Raw genomic sequence first — 18,825 nt, 5'->3', positions numbered from 1 at the left:
GATGGAAGAAATTTCTGCTTGGAGAACAACTTTGTACCAATCAAGAACATCTAATTAAACTTGATGTGAGCAAGGAATAAATTTGTATTTATCAAGTCATTGAGATCTGGGGGGTTATATATAATAACAACTAGTGTTACAGGCTCCCTGACAGATGACATATCAGCAGGCCATGTAGGCAAGGCCAGACTCTGACATAGTCATGCCTCAGCCTGTCTTCCTCAGTCTCAGGCCACACCTGTTGACCAAGCTTTGATAGACAAATGCCAATAGCATGCTGACTTATGTTTTGTTGGTGAACTTTTACTCTCAATTTTACATGGGTTAAGAAAATCAAATGACAGATGGAATTACACATGTGTTATAAGCAAATCATGAAAAGATTAAACAAAATCCAAATGTCCACTCAAGCTTTAAGAAGACTTTGATAGTTTTTTATGGGGAGAAAAACATAATGAAAACAAATTAAAGCATGCAGATCAGCTCAATCAATATGCAAAAGGGAGGGGATAAAGTGTTATAAATTGTGTTTTTGTCTCCCCAAAACAAGTATGTTGAAACCCCAATCCCCACTGTGATGATATCTGAAGGCAGGACCTTTGGGGGGTCATTAGGTCATGAGGGTAGAGGTCTCATGATCGGTGCCATACAAGAAGAGACATGAGATAACTATTCTCTCTCTCTGATCTCCACCATGTGAGGATAGAGAGAGAAGGTGGCTAAGACAGAGGGAAAGTAAAACTAATATTTATTTAAAGTCTACTATATCTTAGAAGCTTTCACATATATAGTTAGTTAATCTTTACAAAGAATCTGTGTGGTAGTTATTACTACCCTCATTTTTACGAAAGAGGAAACTGAGGATCATAGCAATAAAGTAATCAAACTAAAGTCACACATTTATCAAGGGGTAGGGCCAATATTAGCCCTAGTTTGTCTGACTGTAAAGCTCATGTTCTTTTCACTATTCCTTGTTATCTTGATATTTGCACACCTCTCAAGAGACTCGCAGAAGTTCCCCTGACTCTAATGCACTTCTCAGATGGCCCCAATGATGACTGTCCCTGTGTCACCTCTCCAGATGTAGTCACAGAGAGTCAGTGCCCCCTAAATCCCTAAGAAACAAAGAGGCTAATGACTCAAAATTTACCCTGGGTGGCGGCCTCTTAGAACATTCTTAGTACTTTAGAAATCATCTCTGCAGTGGATGTTTCTTCCAGCTTCTGATAGATGCTAAGAAGAGTAACATCTCTATGGCTCTCATTTACCTTATTAACAGTCACGTGCACATGTACAAGTATACACACACACACACACACACAATTTATCTATCTGTACTTCAAGTCACCTGACCTTTAAGTAAGATCACCCAAAATCAGAAACTGGCATATACAAGGTGGGGCAAAAGTAGGTTTATTGTGAGTACACGAAACACAGAGTTTATTTTTATTTTATTACTTATTCTTATATATTTTTCCATACTAACAACTGCAAACCTACTTTTGCCTATCCCTGTATTATGAGGACATATGAAGCAGAATCCAAATAGCATGGAATATTAAAATGTAATTTTCAGAACTTACATCTTCCTTAGTCAAGCAAATCCTGCTGCCTTCAACTGTGCAAACACCTTTGTCTATAATATGTTAAATCATTACATTTGGAGATAAAGTTATAACCAAGACGCTGATCTGAACTAATGGGCAACAGACTGAAATGCTTATAGCAGTCAAATTGGAAAAACTAAATCACAAACTTACCCAGGACATCTCATAGCTCTTAATTTAGCTTTGGAAAAATCTCTCTTAAAGGGGAACTTGTAACTGGAAGCCACAAGATGGCCTGAATAATGGCAGTGGTTGGTAAGATGGGCCGATGCCCTATGGGAGCACAGGGACCACACAACAGATGTGCAGGCTTCGCCAGTACCTTTTCACTTCCCCCACTATTATCAGCAAGGCCAAATACCTTGGAAGTCTTCCGACGGTACTCTAGCAGGCACACATAATTATATTCTTTAGGATAGTATTGGGTCTAACTGAAAAAAAAAATAAAATAAAATAAATGTACTGCTTAAAGCTAACTGTACTTATTAGCCATATAAGATCGGAGAACAGGATGCCTGACTTACTCAGAGTTTTTCCAGTGACTCACTGTGTAATTCCGAGGACACAGCCTTTGATCTTTCGTTCCTTAGCTTATAACCAGAGATTTAAATTGTGCCCCCCATCCTTTTGGAGGCACCCACTCCAGCTTCTTTTGCCCTCAGATGAAAGGATCTATAGACGTGGAAAATTGTTGTTTAGTGATTTCCTATATCCCCCTTTCTAGGATTTCAGCCGTTCTCCCTTTACATCTGAGGGACACTGCAGAGAAATCACTGCTGTGCACAATTGAAGCCACAGGCTTAAAGTTTCACTGTTGGAGGGGCAGGCTGAGAAGGAACAAGTCTGGCTTTAACACCACAAATATCTCCGATTACCAAATGTGGGCAGAAAGAATACAAAAAACAAGGAGAGCTAGAAAGGCCCTTGGTATTCTTCAAAGCTTCCCTTTTGGGATGAAAAGTTCTTCTTTGAGCCTTCCAAGGCAGAAAGCCTAGGCGGCCTGCACACCTGGAGTGCATTAGTGGGCCCCGGACTTGAGGGGAAACGGGCTGAATTTCATCTAGATGCTTCCCACAATCCATTCTCATAAAAGCTCACAGTAATTTACCAGCTTAGGAACACGGCATGGTATTCACGGAGCACTGAACCCTGGGATTACCTTCCAGAGTCACTGGATAAATCCTGCTGCTCATCTATGTAAACATACTTTCATCTCAATTACCTTTAGTTCAAGGAAAGTTTCATTTTGTTTGCTGTGGCGCAGGGTCAAGACCAAAACCCACCCTCAAATCATTCTCATACCTCTCCTGAGAAACCTTTTAAAGAGCATCCAGTGTTGATGTAACTAATGAGTGAGTTTTCACACAGACTATGCACTTGTCTAAATACAGAACACCAGTGCCTCTACTGGTTGCTTCCCCTTCACCTCCTGTCTTGCCAGTTCTCCATTTTAGTGTCCCCAACCTGGATAGAGGAAAAGTCTTGCTATTGTCAAAAGGCCTCTCCACGGAGTCCAGTATGGCTGCTCTCGCCCAGAAAAACCCTTTGTCTTCCCACAATTCCCAACCTCTTTTCTGTACCTCTTGAAATATAACTCGGCATAGGGCTTGCCCAGCCACTGCGATTGCTGTATTCTGTGCAGCTGCTCCCTAAGGTGTCTCTCCCCATCCCCATCTACCTAGGGAAGAAGAACATAAGGCCACAACCTCTGAAGTTAGGCATCTGGTTTTGATTCTGGTTCTCTCATTCACTACCTGTATGACCTTGGAAAAATTGCTTAGCCTGTCTTTGCCACAGTTTCCTTATTTGTAAAATGGGGGTAATGATGGTAGATACTTCATAGCGTTATTGTAAAGATTTAATCTATGGTCCTAGAATAGTGACTAAAATGTTATAAAGGATTCAATTAACATGATGATGATTATGGTAATCTCTTCATTATCAAGGTCAACTACTTTTTAAAAAAGTATTACTCTAGTTGGCCCTCTCTAACAATATAATTCCCTTCTCTATCAGTGGGCAGAATGACTTCCTAATCTCAAACCACAACTAGCTAGGGCAAATGGAGGCATTTGTAAGGGTGCTGCAGGATAAACAAGTTCGGGAAAAATACTACACCAGGACAAAAGAATGGTGAGGGAGATGGAGCTGTCAAAACGCTCTGTACTCCATTAAACTAAATGCTCAAAAAATCAAGACCATGGTTCAGAATCTACCAGAAGTTGGGGTAGTTGAAGGTGATGGGTGATAAAACTTCACTCCTTGACTGTTAGGATGGCTACTTGAGTTAGGCTGTGCTCTGACCTATACTTGTTCTTCATGGCTGAGAAAGGGTTGGTGCCATAGGCCTACCTCCAGACACAACATGCCAGGTCACAACAGGAGGGAGAATGTGGAGCTCACCCATTTCTACCATTTGCACAAGAACCCACTGTGTTTAGGTAAGACCTGAACTGGCTGGAGTCCTAGTGTTTGCAGTTCTTTATAAGCCATTCGTATCTCCAGCATAATGTTTGGCATTACACTCCTCTGGTGCGAAGGACATATTTGTCTGTTTCCCCACGCCACAGACCAGCACTCTAACACATGAGCTCTCCGGCAGTGTTACTCCCAACAGATACAATAATACAACAATAATGTAGCATAACATTTTTCAAATTGTCCACCTCTCTATAAATTATGTTAGCATTAGAGGTGTTCTCTGAAAAATATATTCCACGTGTGATATAGATAGTACTGATTTCTACGTGTATCATTAATGCCAGAAAGAAACCTACCATTCAATAAGTTCCAAACAATTACTAAGAACCTAGTAAGTATAAGTCATGTAACACCATGGTTTTAACCTTCTGTACTTTGATTGTCTATCTGTAGGTCAGTGATAAAATAAATACATTTGTCTCAGAGGATTGACCTGAGGGTATAAGTGTTTTGAACTCTTTAAAACAAAGATAAAATAAATTTAAATATTTATTTTTAATTTGCTGTATAACATGTGTCTTATCCCCAAACATATTCTTGCCAAAAAAAAAAGAGCGAGAGAGAGAAAAAAAAATGATAACAGAGCCTCATTCTAAAAACAAAGCCTGAAATCCAGGGATTATGCACGAAGAATATCTACCACATTCTAGTATAACAAGGAAATCATATAACAATAAACAGTAATTTAACTGTAAAAAGGAATGGTAACACACACTGGAAGCAGCTCCTTTATCTTCAAAGGGAAAGTATTAATGAAGGAAGAAGGGGTTTTAGAGTCCTTTGCAGGATGGTGGCATTGATCTCACCTGCTTCTGTGCCGGAATGCCGGTGCAGAAGCACACTCCCACAATTCCTCTACAGCCAAACACTTGACCTTCTCTGTGCTACGCACCAAAACTGCGCTTAGATCTGCACATCTCCTTCAAAGTGTTTCCTATTTCAGCTTCTTCAACACAACCAAATACTCTGCTCTAGTTCCAACCTCAAAGAATCCTGACTGAAGTCTGCCTTTAAAAATGGGGCAAGATATTTTTTAACAACCCAAACAACATCGGTTGCCAGTCCTACAAAACAGGTGTAATGAAATGGATGTGGTCGTGCAGGGGAATTTTCACGGTGTTTTACTGAGAACTCCCTACTGTCATGACACTACTTTCTGCCAATTTCCAATATGCTAACTATGAACTAGAACTGGGAAGAGGTCAAAACCCTCCACACACAGCCTAAAAATTCCTTTGTTGACTGAAAGGAATAAGAGAAAAATCAAAATTCCTGACCTTCAAACTTTTAACAAAGAAGGATATGAGAAGGAATGGAACTGAACAGGCTGTGACTTGGATGACTGAAGTCTTAACTGACTCTTCAATACCAACTCCTCAAGTGCGTACAGTGCGACAGTGAAGTAGCTAACACCGTTTCTCCATTCAGGAGACTGAAGAGTGGAGACAGAGAGGACAACGAACAAGAAAAAATAAAAAATGACCAGTACATTGCAAAACAAAAGTGGTATATAACTAAACTAATGATAAAAGCATCTAGAATACTAACAGTCTTTCTTTCACAGCTTCTGACAGAGTATTTCAATTAACTAGGTCAACAGGAAACAATTTTATATAGAATTTTGATAAATGGGTCCAAAGGTTAAATAATTTTAAAAAGCTACCTATTAATGAATTCATTTTACATCTTTGTTCTACAAAGAGATACAGGTTTCATTTTATACTTGCTTTTGTCAAAACAGCCTCAGGGCAGGGAAGGAAAGTGAGAAAGGAAAAAGAAGACCTTAATTATTGCAAAATGAAGAAGGCAGCATAGTCACCAGCTCACTATTAGAAAAAGAACATTATGAATAAAAGCAGTGCCAACATAACCTGGTCTTCTACCTACTTGGGTGAACTGCCTCCTTTCAAATAATGCCAAGGTCATGTGCACTGAGCTGTTAAAGATACCTGAGTAGGGAAATGTTTCCCAGCAAAGTAATTTTTTTTTAAAGTGTGCTCAGCACCTGGTCATCTGTTCATCTCAATAGTGGCTCAGTGATCAATAGAAGGACAGGGTGAAAGGTTAGTCAAAGGTCAGAAGGTTTGAACCTCTTGGCTGGAGAGTTAAATTCTTTAAACCCTTGAAAGGCCTTCTTAAAGCAAATTTATTTATATATGCTGCCAGGAGTTTCAGCTGACTTTTTAAAGTTTAATTGCTTTTCATTTCCATTTCTTCCCTTTGTCCTCTCCTGCACCTCCCTGCTTCTCCACCCCACTCTGCATCCTGTCCTCTGCTCCTCCTCCTGTCTCTCTCTCATTAATTTAGAGTTGCTTGGAGAAGCTTCAACGACAATGCAAAAACTTAAACAGTTTTATATATTTGCTCCTTATGAATGAACATCTGTTCTATCCTAGTGAGATAGAAGATAACCACATGGGATTAACTGCATATTTTTAGGGAAGACTTCATGGAGCAGTCCTACTTAAACTTCAGAAATGGACTTCGGTAGATGGGGATCAGTAAAACATACACAGCATGCAGAAAAAGTAGGTTTACAGTTGTGAGTACACGAAACACAGAGTTTATTCTTGTATTATTACTTATTAATTATTGTATTATTTTTCGTACAAACAACTGTGAACCTACTTTTGCCCCACCCTGTATAATTAGAGCACTCTGGTACGAGCCAACAAGGATCATTCTAAAAAACAAGAACAAAACACCAAGGGGCTTTCATGTGCATGTGTGCACACACCATGCACAAACAGAGATGCCGCTGGCGAACAGAGTGCCTCTCTGGCACCCAGGAAAAGGTTGCACTTTTCCAAGTGTCCAGGGGAAACCTCATTGAGTATGTTTGTGCTATTTGCCCTCGTGAGAAGACGTGACAATGCACATTCAGTGGCATTCTAGAGTCTGGAAGAAAGGCCTTTCACAGAAATAAGTCTCAATCCTCCATATTAGCTTTCTTTGTTCATTCTGGTAGTTATACTCTGCGGAAAAAATCTCTTTTGCTCATTTTGTGGTGTGCCTCATTCGTGGATGGCAAACTTGATGACAATATTATGAACAAAGTGATTTAGAACAGATCTCTAGGAAAAGAACAGAACTCCATCTTGGCACAGTGCAGTTGATTAATATGCACTGGGCCCACGAGACACATCTCTTGCTGCTAATTGAAACAGTCCAGAAGGTTTCTCTGCTAGTTACCTGGGTGATGCTGTTCCATTATCTTACTCTCTTTGGATACTGCTAACTATTTCAAGGTTGGTAATCATTTAATTCCCAGAATCAGGATATTCATGGTCCAAAGTTTACTTCTGTATTTGAAATGGATGTGCTCAAGAGTCTTCCATATGAAATGTTAACACTGCAAATTCATACAATGTTCATCTTCTCTGGAGACCAAAGGGCTTCACTGATGCTATTTTCTTTCAGTTCCTAATACACAGTCTACACCCAAGCGGCAGACACCATGATCCTCATTTCCCTCACGGAAGAAATCATCCAAGGATGACTGAGTTACCTGAGGTGAATTTGTTGGTGAAGCTTAGAAGTAAAATCTAAATTTCCTGATCTACTATTGCAGCACTAGATCTGATTATCTTATTTTTAGAAATGATGAAGGATTTGAGAGCTAACTCTTGAGAACAGCATGTTGATTAAGAATACAGATTTGGAATTAGTTGGAACTTGGTTTGAATCCCAGTTCTACTATTCACTGTTGTGGATTTTAACCTCTTGTGCCTCACTGTCTACCCATCCATCCAAAGGCCCAGAGAAGCAGATAGAAGTGAGTTGGTCTGTTTCCCAAAATGCATACCTAAGAGATAAAAATCTGCCTCTCCACACCTTCTAGAGGTGTTTTAAGGAGTAGGCACATCGGCAGGTTGGCACACACTCTGAGAGTCCAGCTGACAGAACACAGCACCAAAGGCAGCCCCCGCTCAGCAGGATGAGCCAGCCTATCGGAGCAGACTCTGCTGGCTTCCTTATGATTGCAGTAAGCGGGCTGCAATTCAGCTACCATGATACACGAGCAGGAGGCAGAAGAACGGGCAACACTTGGATGAGAGATACTACAAATTCTTTGCAACTCTTCTGAAAAGTGAACATGTAGTTGAGAAATTGGGAAGCCAAGGTCTTAAAACTGTCAGATTTTACAGATGAGGAAGAGAGGCCCAGAGAGGTTTACTCAACAGAATTCATAGAATATGAGGCAGTAGAAAGATCTGAACCCAGGTCAGACTGATCCACATTTTCTACCAATACTCAGAATTTATAAGATAAGAATCCACATGTAAAAGTTAACTGTGAAATTATCTCAGCCACCTGAAATTTAAACAGACTTCATAATCCCAGTCCTTGAACTTGACTTGGGAACCATAAAAGTATCCTGGTACTCCTGGCGAGGCACTGGCTCGTAAGTGTCGTGCCTCAGCATTGATTTAGACAGAAGAGCATCACAGAATGAGTCAGTAATAGCTCATCCTATACAACCCCAAACAGGTGTTTCCTCGTTATTCTCTGTGTAGAGACTCTTTGCTGTCAGCTCTGTTTATGAGGAATGATGATGAGTTCAGCCCAAACACAGGCGGGAGAGTCAGGGACAAGGGCACCTATTAGCTCTTTATGAAGTGAAAATGATCAGTCTGACGCATTTGATACTTAAATTATGCTGCATGACTGATGAAACGCAAATACTGTGCCTATTTGATATGCTTTATTTCTACTATAAACACATCAAGTATCTTTAAGTTCAACAAATGCACCATGAATTCTTTCCCTCATCACTGACAGCAAAAGGATGGAAAAAGGAGTTTGAAATTGCTGACTTTTAATGAGAAAAAAAAAGCAGGAAAGAAACAAATGAAATAAAATGTGGTAAATCAGTATATACAAAGATCACATATTTCAACTAAGCCAATCTATTGCTTTATTTCATTTTTAGTTTAATCTTCAAGGAAATCCTGCTCACCAGGATTCAAAGGGAGAAGGGGAGAGAACATCCTGTTCTTTTCTCATGGGTTAATATTATTAATATTTACACTAACTAAATACCATTATTTGCAAAGAGCATTAAACTAAAAACTAAGATGTAGATTATATCACTAAGTTCATCATCTATAGCATTAAATTTTCTTGTGTAATGCAGGATTAATGAACATGAGGTTTCAATTAATTGCAAGTTTAAATATGTAGGTTCGGAGAAATTTGTAGTATCATTGAGAAGGTGACATTTAAACAAAGACTTGAAGGGGATAAGGTAGTTAGTTATGTGTATATAGGGAGATGAGCATTTTAGTCACTAACCTTGATTCAACCCAGTGCTCCTGATCTTGTCCCCACTGAACAGTCTCAACACATGCTCTTGGCTACTCCATCATCATTCTATAACTTCAGTGTATCCTGCCCTATTCCCATATGCTTTATTCTTAAATATCTTTCATTAAGGTTCAAAACTCTGAATCAAGTTGCTCTTATCTTAGCCTGGGGTCACTGAAGTCTATTGAAATTATATCCTTGTCTTAGTCAAATTGATATTTTTCTCTTTCCTTCTGCTGTTCTTTACTTCCTGACTATCCTGGACTCTAAAATCTACCAGAAAGTAGGGCTTACCAGCATCTCCACAGAAATCTAAATGTGCAGAGTAATGACTCGTATGTGCACAGTAAGAACAGAGAGACAAATATGGAAGAGTCACGAAGAAGATAAGAGGGGGAGGAGTAATAATAGGCAGCTGCTAATCACATTACGTAGTCAAAGCTAAACAGGAAACACCGTGATGAAAGAACACAAGACTGGGGTGAGTCAGTGCCATAATTACAGAGGCACCCTGCAGAGTAAGTTTCCAGCAGTTGAGGTTTCAGTGGCTAGAACTTTCCCCTTCGTGAACCAATATGTGGCCACAAATGTCAATATAATGACTTATGTAGGAGTACTTTGTATATTTTACCCATCTTAAGACTTCACTCTTTCAATGCTATGCATTCTTCCTTGAATAAATATTTATCCATGCCATCCAGTGGTTACAGCCCAAGGAACAAAGCCAAGAAACAAGGGTACTGCCCATATTCTGCAATTTTTCAATATGACAAGTAAAAGCCATTTCTTCTCTTAAGTCCCTTCTGCTGGGGACCTGAGACAGTCTATACTCTTGCACCAAGCTCTAGAGACCTTACATAAAATTACTCATATTCCAAGTGAGTCTTGTCTCACAAAAGGTGTCTAGCCCCAGGAATCTAAATCAATGAGTAATCAATCACTCTGGTCTTGTCACCTCTGAGATCCTGATTAGGACTTCCTGTTTACAAAAGGAAAATCTATAGCCCAAAGGTTATCCTCTAGTTAGGTCTCACTCCACCTACAGACTTCTGTCTTGGAGAATAAAGCTTTGGTTTTAAGGTCAGTTTTCTCCCACAAACAGTGTGGCCAAATGGCAATCAGCTCTTTGCAAAAAAAATGCAGAGAATATAATTCTAGCTTAAGTCTCACCTAGGCTTCAGAGGCAACAGATCAAACACAAGAATTTATTAACCGCAAATGACTCAAGCCAGCCCTAGTTGGCTTATAAATAAGAAACAAAAATATGCCTCAATGAGTTAGACACTGAGCTAAGTATATAAGAGTGTACACCCATTTGAGTTCTGCCACTGACTTGTGGAACTTCTGGCAAGTCAAAACTTCCCTGAGTTCAACTTCCTCATCTGTAATATTTTTAAAAATAAGATTTCACTAACTGGGTTTTCATAAACAATAAACTTTAAAATGCCTTTGAAAAATGCAAATGCCTAGAGCTGCATAATCAGTCACATCATCTTCAGAATAATACAAAGGCCCAAATTCCCTGTGATCTGGGTGTCTCTATACTCAATAATAAGAGACCTTGGAGATTTGGCTCAGGAATGAGTAAACAGACTACAATACAGGAAGGGCAAGCTACTGGGGAGGGAGGCGAATGCAGGTTAATCATTCACAGGATTAAGTGTCTTATTTCTCTTTCATAACATAGGCTTGACTAGCTGGAAACATACCCAGCCAAGCACAAAAAGCTATCCGTGGTTAAAAGAAAATAATCGAATGGGAAAGGAACCATGGTCCAGGTCACATCACTTTAATTCTCTTTAAGTTCTTCTTTTGAGAACTTTCTTCGCTTGAAATCAGGGAGATATCAGTTCTACCTGGATACACAGATACTCAATTTTCTTACCTATACCACCTCTTTTATATTGAATGAATAGGCCCCCATAAGCTTATGAATTCTTGTGGAAGAATTTGGCAAGAGTCCTCAGTCAAGCTTCTTGCTATGTGACTGAAACAAGTTTCTTCATCTAGCTAAGTTTCTTATTCCCCCAAGTAAGGAAACAAATTATGAATTGGGCCCCAGCTAATACAGGGACAAGCCCATCAGTGCCTGGCTCTCTTAAGTAATATGTTTGTACTTTGCAATGTGATCAGAGGTCAAGTTAGTAAGGACAGGACAAATACACATGTACTAGGTAAAGAATGTAATGACAGAAAAACATACAGGATCTACATCCTCCTCTCAACAACTGACAAAGCCTTTCCTTACCCCTTGTAAATGAAAAATGGACAATTTAGAAGGGAGAAGAAAAGGTACAAAATGAAACCAGGGGAGGTACTACTCAACTGAAGACCAAACAGAATGTAATGCAAAGAAGTGCATTAAAATTGGCTGGTGGGGGATATATAAATTTAAACGAGGCTATGATACACAGGAGTAAAGTTTTACATATTTTCATCACCCTAAAATAAGAATATTGAATATGATGAGTAAGATGGAAAACAATCGCCACCTAAAACACTGTGTTTAATTTTTTATTTAGGATAAAATAAAAATTTCTAGTAAGAGACTGTAGTCTTTAACCCCTTGAGTGCCAATGTCGCTGTGAACGACGCTGACAAATTTTCCCAAAAGTGCCAGCGTCGCTCCCAGAGACTCTTTTTTTCGATGGTTATAAATGTAAATAACAATGGAATAAATTTTTTTATGTTTTGTTCTCTTTTTTTGTACCTCAGGTTATATATTTATATAATTTTTTCTCATGTTGAGCCAAATTTCAAATTATGCATGGCACTCAAAGGGTTAATCTTTTCCTCTAGAGAAGATTCTACTGCAGAAATGACTTAATTCTTTTTCATTTTGTCAAGCTCTATGGCTACAAATAAATAAAATGATGATGAAGGATCAAATAAGGCAGAACCTCCTCAAGAAAAAGAGAACCTCTTATATAAATACATGGACTCTATCAGGCTGAGAACCTGCCCACCTGTACACACAGAAAAGCAAGAGGCTTCTGCTACTCTTCAAGGGCAAGGTGGTGGGGGCAGTGGGGGGTGGTGGTGGTGAGTGCTAATCTGTATTTTGATCTAGAAGTCTCCCTGGGCAGGTGGAGCTTGCCCAGTTAGTGACTCCTGATAAAAATTCACATTGTGCCACCCGAAGGCTAAACCAAGACACAAAGCTTTTATTTTTGGAAACCTTGGTCTAAAACTCAATGAACGCATTACTCTCTGCATGTTTTTTTTTCTTTCACATAAAACTGTTATGCTTCGAAATGAGAATAAAAAGTTTCAGAGCCTTTCCAAAATGCAACTTGCTATTTACAATTGTGAAAAACAGACAACCTAAATGTCTGTCATCTAGAAGAATAATTAGGGAAATTGTTATAATTATAAGATAGATTATTATGCTGACATTAGAAGTCTCTTTACAAAAAGTTTTTAATAGGATAATAAAATGTTATGTTAAAATAAGTGAGAATACTGCATAAAAACTACATGAAACGTGAGCTAAACTATGTAAAAATTTAAATTTATATAAAACAAGACTGGAAAGAAATATAATAAAGTTATTAACAGTAGACAATTCAGGGTGCAGTTTTAGGAAATTAACTTTTTATAACAGCTTTATGGGGATATAATTCAGATAACAAACAATTCAGACACTGAAAAAATCTCAATGGTTTTTAATATAGTCATTCACCTAGTTGTACAACCATTAATTACCACAATCAATTTTAGAACATTTTTATCACTTCAAAAGGAAATCCTGTACCCCCTCTTCCCATCCCTAAGCAACCACTAATCTAACTTCTGTCTCTATAGATTTCCCTGTTCTAGACGTTTCATATGAATGGAATCACACAATATGTGGTCTTCAGTGACTGGCTTCTTTCACTCAGCATAATGTTTTCAAGGTTTATCCATGTTGTAGCATGTGTCAGTACTTCTTTTTATTGTCAAATAATACTCCATTGTATGGACATGCCACATTTTGTTTGTTAATTCACCCATTAGTAGCTGTTTCCACTTTTTGTATTTATGAACAATGATACTGTGAACATTGTGTACAATTTATTTTCAGTAATCTTAGGCATACACCCAGGAGCAGGTGGGTGATTTTTAAAATATTGTTGTGTTCCCAGATTTTCCACAAAGTACACATAATACTTTTATTATCAAAGAAAAGTACTAACAAAAATTCCTCTTGATTCAAATTTTCCTGTATGCCAGTACTTTACCCAATCTCTCATTCTCTCCTAAACCCTAGCCAGAAGTTTTGTAGTTAATTAACTAAAAAGCTTTTAATGAATGCTTGCTCAGAATTGGACCCTGTACTAGGCAAATTAGAGGATATAAAAGAAGTACAAGAAAGGGATGCTGCTACACTGTAGAAATAACATTTGCAAGGGAAAACAAGGAAATAGAAGAATACAGGATACTCAAATGGGGTCGGCTCCATCCTGCACAGGAGAGTGGACCACTCCAACACTCAACGTAAAACCACAGAGTTCTCTCATTTGCCTATGCTCTAATCAAGAAATCAGAAAACTGAACTTCACAATCATTACAACTCTCTGTAAGAAAAATATTTTCCTCATGAAGACTCTAAGGGAGAAACATGGTTAAAAGGTTCTTTCTACCACTGCTAAGAATCCATGGGATAGCAGTATCTTCTATTTTCTGTGCACATGCGCACTTACCTACAGGCAAGACTTGTTTCCATTTAGAAAAGACTGTGCTGACAGGGTGGTGCAAGCAAATGGAGAAATGGCATTGCTCAAAGGCGAACTATGAGTCCATCTCGGTCCTCCTGTTCAAAATACACCACCAGTTCAAAATGCATCCATCAAGACTAACTCCCAAGAATTTCCCCAGTGTGAATGTGTATGACTAATTGCCTCTCAGACCACCTGGGCCACAGGAGAATTCAAGCCAGGAGGATTCAGCAATATCCACAGAGAGTTATTTGTAATACAAGATATCACACTGAAGGAGAAGGTAGCTTTTTAAAATGTAATATGTTACTTAAAATAGATTTCAAAGTTCTGAAGAATAATATAAACACTCCAGTGTTCAACTTAAAATAGAAGATATTAATAAGGTATATTTTAAGAAAGAGATGAATTGAAAAACCAAATTATCTCAAGTTAAGTGACTAGCAATAGAATAAGAAGGTTATAACCATCAACCACAGGTTGAGAAGTAGGGGAAAATGATTTGAGAGTAAAATATTTGAATCAGGCACTTAACAAATAAATGACAACGGGGTACTTTAGGATAATATAACTTGTCCCAAATATGACTCTGGCCCCTTCCTTTGCCCCCTCCAACACTGCGGCTTCCTCGGAAACCACGCTTCTCCCGGGGTCCCTGAGGACTTGTCTGTTAGAAGAATGAAGAAAACAGCCTCAGACTAAAAAGAACAGAGACTAAAATTCACTGAGCTTCCTATGTATGCTGGAGTCTTCAGGGAGCAGGGGCCACATCAACTGCTGTTACAGTGATTAGGAAACCAACAACAGCTAGCATAATCCCTCCTGAAAACTGAAATAGGAGAGGGCCGGCAGTGAAATGCTTTGGTGGAGGCATGCCCATGTCCTAGGATCCAAATAAAAGAGGGGTTTACAGGGCACGTCTGAAATATACTCGCTGAACATGACCTGCCTTGCTAAGCCTGGTTCTTGTCATGGCTATTATGCCCTCAATTTCATGAACATCATGTTCGCTTGGAAAGAAAAAACTTGTTTTAGTAGTAATTGCACATCAATACGAGAGTCCTATTATTTCTATTAAGTTAATTAACCTATTTTTGAAAAGTATACAAAATAGGTCACTTAAGTGGGTGTGACCTTACCCAGTGAACTATGCTTTTAAACTGTCTCCAACTATTAAGATTTATAGATGCCTTTATCAACATCTTAGTTTGAAAAGGCTGGCTGAGTGAAAGGCATGCAGTGCTGGGCAAAAAACAGCCTTGGTCCCTATCAATCAGCCTATTATAACTTAATGATATTTAGATGCTGTGATTAGATTTTCAAATCGAATGCTGTTTAATCTAAATTCCAGAGTGCTCGTGTAATCATGCCATATTTTTAAGGTTTAGGCAAATAGTCTGAAGGACAGAATTAGTTTCTGAAGTCTGTAAAAAATTGCCTTACCATGGTATACATGTGTGGGCAAAAACTGCTTCTAAATTATCACCACCACCATCATCAAAGGCATAAGAGGCCTCTGCAGAACTAAGCACTATTCTAGGCAACATACAAAAGTTCTGTCTTGTATTTTGATCCTAATTAGGTGTCATAAAACCCCAGAAGTCCATTTCTATTATATTTAATAAAATTTCATTTACAAAGTGATAATGTCCTTTCATCTGTGTGTCTCTGGTTCTAAGACCATGCAGCCCACCCCAAGGGGAGAGACTTGGGCTGCAACTAATGACCTCTAGTGCCAAGATAATGGGAGACATTTCCAAGCTCTCACATTCTAACAGAACAGTTTCACTATCAGAGAGGTACAGATCACAAAAAAAGAACATCGAGCCTCCCAGGCATAACAACCTTCTTAGGCTCTGTGAGCTCCAGCCTTATACACACGGAGTCTTTCCCCACAATGAGAACTCAACTGGAAAATAGTGAATTGTGTGAAAGTCACAAAGCAGCAACCCAATCTAATTCATTTTTAAACCCACACTAGGAATCTACCAGGCACTCGAAAACTATCTTGAAAAGCTAATAAATGAGAAGGCAGAAGCTGGCTCTTTAACTCCTCCAAAAGAAAGTCAAGGCTTCTTAGTCTTAGAGGCTTCAGTCTCTCTTCCCACCTTTATTTTTCCTCTGATACAGCTCTTTGTGTACGTTTCACTCTAGGTAAAGTGAATTGTTGGCTATTTTCCATTCAGTCTGTTTTTTCCTCCAACTTCATGTCTTTGCTTGCAATGTTCTTCATGCAGAAAGGTTTCTTTGCCCCCTTGTGTTCAAAACCTACCCACACTTTATTAGTTTAGATGTGACATCCTACACACACTTCAGAGGTGTGTTCCCTGGAGAAATAGATCCAAAAGGTTCTGGACTCAAAGACAGAGGGTGGGGCTGGAGGAGATGCTAAATTGAACTGAATTGAATTAAACTGAAGTGAAAGATTAAGTAAAAGTCTATATCCTGGCAGAGACAACCTCTCATCTCTATCCTTTATCCTTCCTTCAGTTTTCTACTCTCTGGCAACCAGCTATTTAACCCTCAAAAAAAAAAAAAAAAAAAAATTAGAAGATTCGTCCCTAGACAAAGAGATGAGCTATAGAGAACAGACATGTAGACAGTTGGAGGTCCACCAACAAAATGGTAGGATTTCTGCAAAAAAACCTTCTAATGGAGACACCAATCAATAAAACTGCCCATATACTTATAGCTACCAGTGTGTGTGTGTGCACCCACATGCATGCACCTCTTGCTTGTCAACATGAATGCATTGTCAGACACCAGACTTTTGAAAGAAAGTCTCCAACGTAAAAGACAAAGAACAAATCATAACCCGATCAGTGTCACCTATGCTATAAAAATAGCCTGTGTTTCCCAAAGACATAATTAATTTTAAAAGAATACATCTTGGGATATTAAGGATAAGATTTTCAATATTCAGCATCTTGTACTTTGATGAGATATGGATGATTATCAATATAAAGATGAATGTAACCTCAATGCACCTTTTATTAAGGTTAAGTTAAAATGTAGTTTAGCAAAGAAGCGGTGAATTAAGAAATACAAATTTGATACATTTATACTAAGATCATGTCCAGCCTAGGCCCACTGTCACATCTCGTCAGAGTCCAACTTCCCTGTGCTTGTCTCAGTCTCCAAAATCATTCCCCATCTTCTCTCTCTGCACTACTTTGCAATGTAGAAATCAAAAGTCTTATTTCCTCAGAATTCTGCACCTGGTGAGCTGGCATGGAGAAAGTGACCTGTTTGACTCATATGCACTAAGGTATTTAACTGCTAATAAATAAATTTGTGTCTCCTTCTAAGGAACGGGGCGAAGGAAAAAAGGACTCTAGAGTCAGTGGCCCTAGGCCCAAGCCCAAGCTCCACCACGACAACAGAATGACTTTGTCAGATCAGTGACTTGCTTTGATACTATAGTTCTTCATCTTTAAAGTATATATGACAAAATCTATCTAATAAGTGTGTTTTCAAAATTAAATAATGCTTATGGGAGGACTTTGTAACTATACAGTTCTAAAAACACAGGGAATGCAGATAGAATATCAGAACCCTAACAAATGTGTCTTCACAGTGAAGTTTAAGAATGTATTTGAAATCTTTGAGTATATGTAGGGGTTATGGGTACATTCTTGTTGGCTCTTCAATCATAACAATAAAGTAAAGACCTAGCCTACTTACCAAGTCTTAATCTGGGTACTTTTTAAGGCCATTCCCATGCAACACTGAAAAGGCAGTGGGATTTGAGCAAGGATATGGCCATAGAACTTTACTCCATCCATCCATCTACCAGCAATGAACCAAGTCCTACCTCTGTGCCAATCACTGGGCTGGACATGAAAATGCAAAGTTAAACATGACATAATCCCTCAAGTAGTCAAGTATGAAGAAAAGGACAGAGGTCTGTCCAGAAGGTATCCAGCCATGTAATGTGAAAAATCAGAGACATTTATTGAAGAAGATACAAGATATAAGAAACATTGCAAACAGGACAATGACACCTCAGTCCTCTCCAAAGTAGACACCTTGGGACCTCACACAGTTCTCCCAATTGCCTTCAGCTGCCCCATTATATTTTCCTGAATCTCATTGATGGTCTAAAATCTCTTCCCTTTCAAAGGTGATTTTAGTTTTGGAAAAAGCCAGAAGTTGCAGTGAGCTAGCCAAATCTGGGTTGTAGCGGGGCTGAGCCACCTGGGTGATCTGATGTTTCGCCAAAAACTCTGCACAAGACATGATTCATGAGTGGATGCAATGTTGTGATGAAGCTGCCAATCATCAGTTGCCCATAGCTGCGGTCTCCTGAATCATCAAAATAGCTTCCATGGAGGAATGTTCAAGCTTAACACAAAATGTGGTGCAGATTCATTGCTCTCCTCACTCATTTTGAATGCAACGGCCACACAGTACACATGCTCACTCAATGACATCTACCGCTCCCACTGACTAGTACAGTGAAGGCATCATTGTTCACACATGCACACTCCAGTCCACTCTCCTTGCCTGCCAAGTTACATCTATGCTATGCAAACCATTCTCGTTATATTAGTAACAGCTCTACTTTTTCCAGACAGACCTCGATATCAAATGTGCCATAGGTTTCATAGGAACGATGTAAGAAGTATGCACAGAGTATGATAGGAAACGAGGAGGCAGTAGCTAATTTCATGTGGGTCATGATGGAATTGGGTTTTAAAAAACAAATATGTGTTTGCCAAACAAAGAAGTGA

The 18,825-nt window shown here is 38.9% G+C and overlaps 1 protein-coding gene across 1 annotated transcript in view; it reads right to left on the bottom strand.

The window, feature by feature from the left end:
• Positions 1-18,825, bottom strand: part of RAD51B (RAD51 paralog B) — a 556,308-nt gene that overhangs the window by 295,856 nt on the left and 241,627 nt on the right. The window lies entirely within an intron of this gene.

This window comes from Furipterus horrens, unplaced genomic scaffold (genome assembly GCF_987537825.1).
Source record: "Furipterus horrens unplaced genomic scaffold, mFurHor1.1.pri manual_scaffold_3, whole genome shotgun sequence".
NCBI classification, from domain to species: domain Eukaryota; kingdom Metazoa; phylum Chordata; class Mammalia; order Chiroptera; family Furipteridae; genus Furipterus; species Furipterus horrens.
Note: the sequence above shows the minus strand (reverse complement) of the source record. Positions and strands in the feature narration are given on the sequence as shown.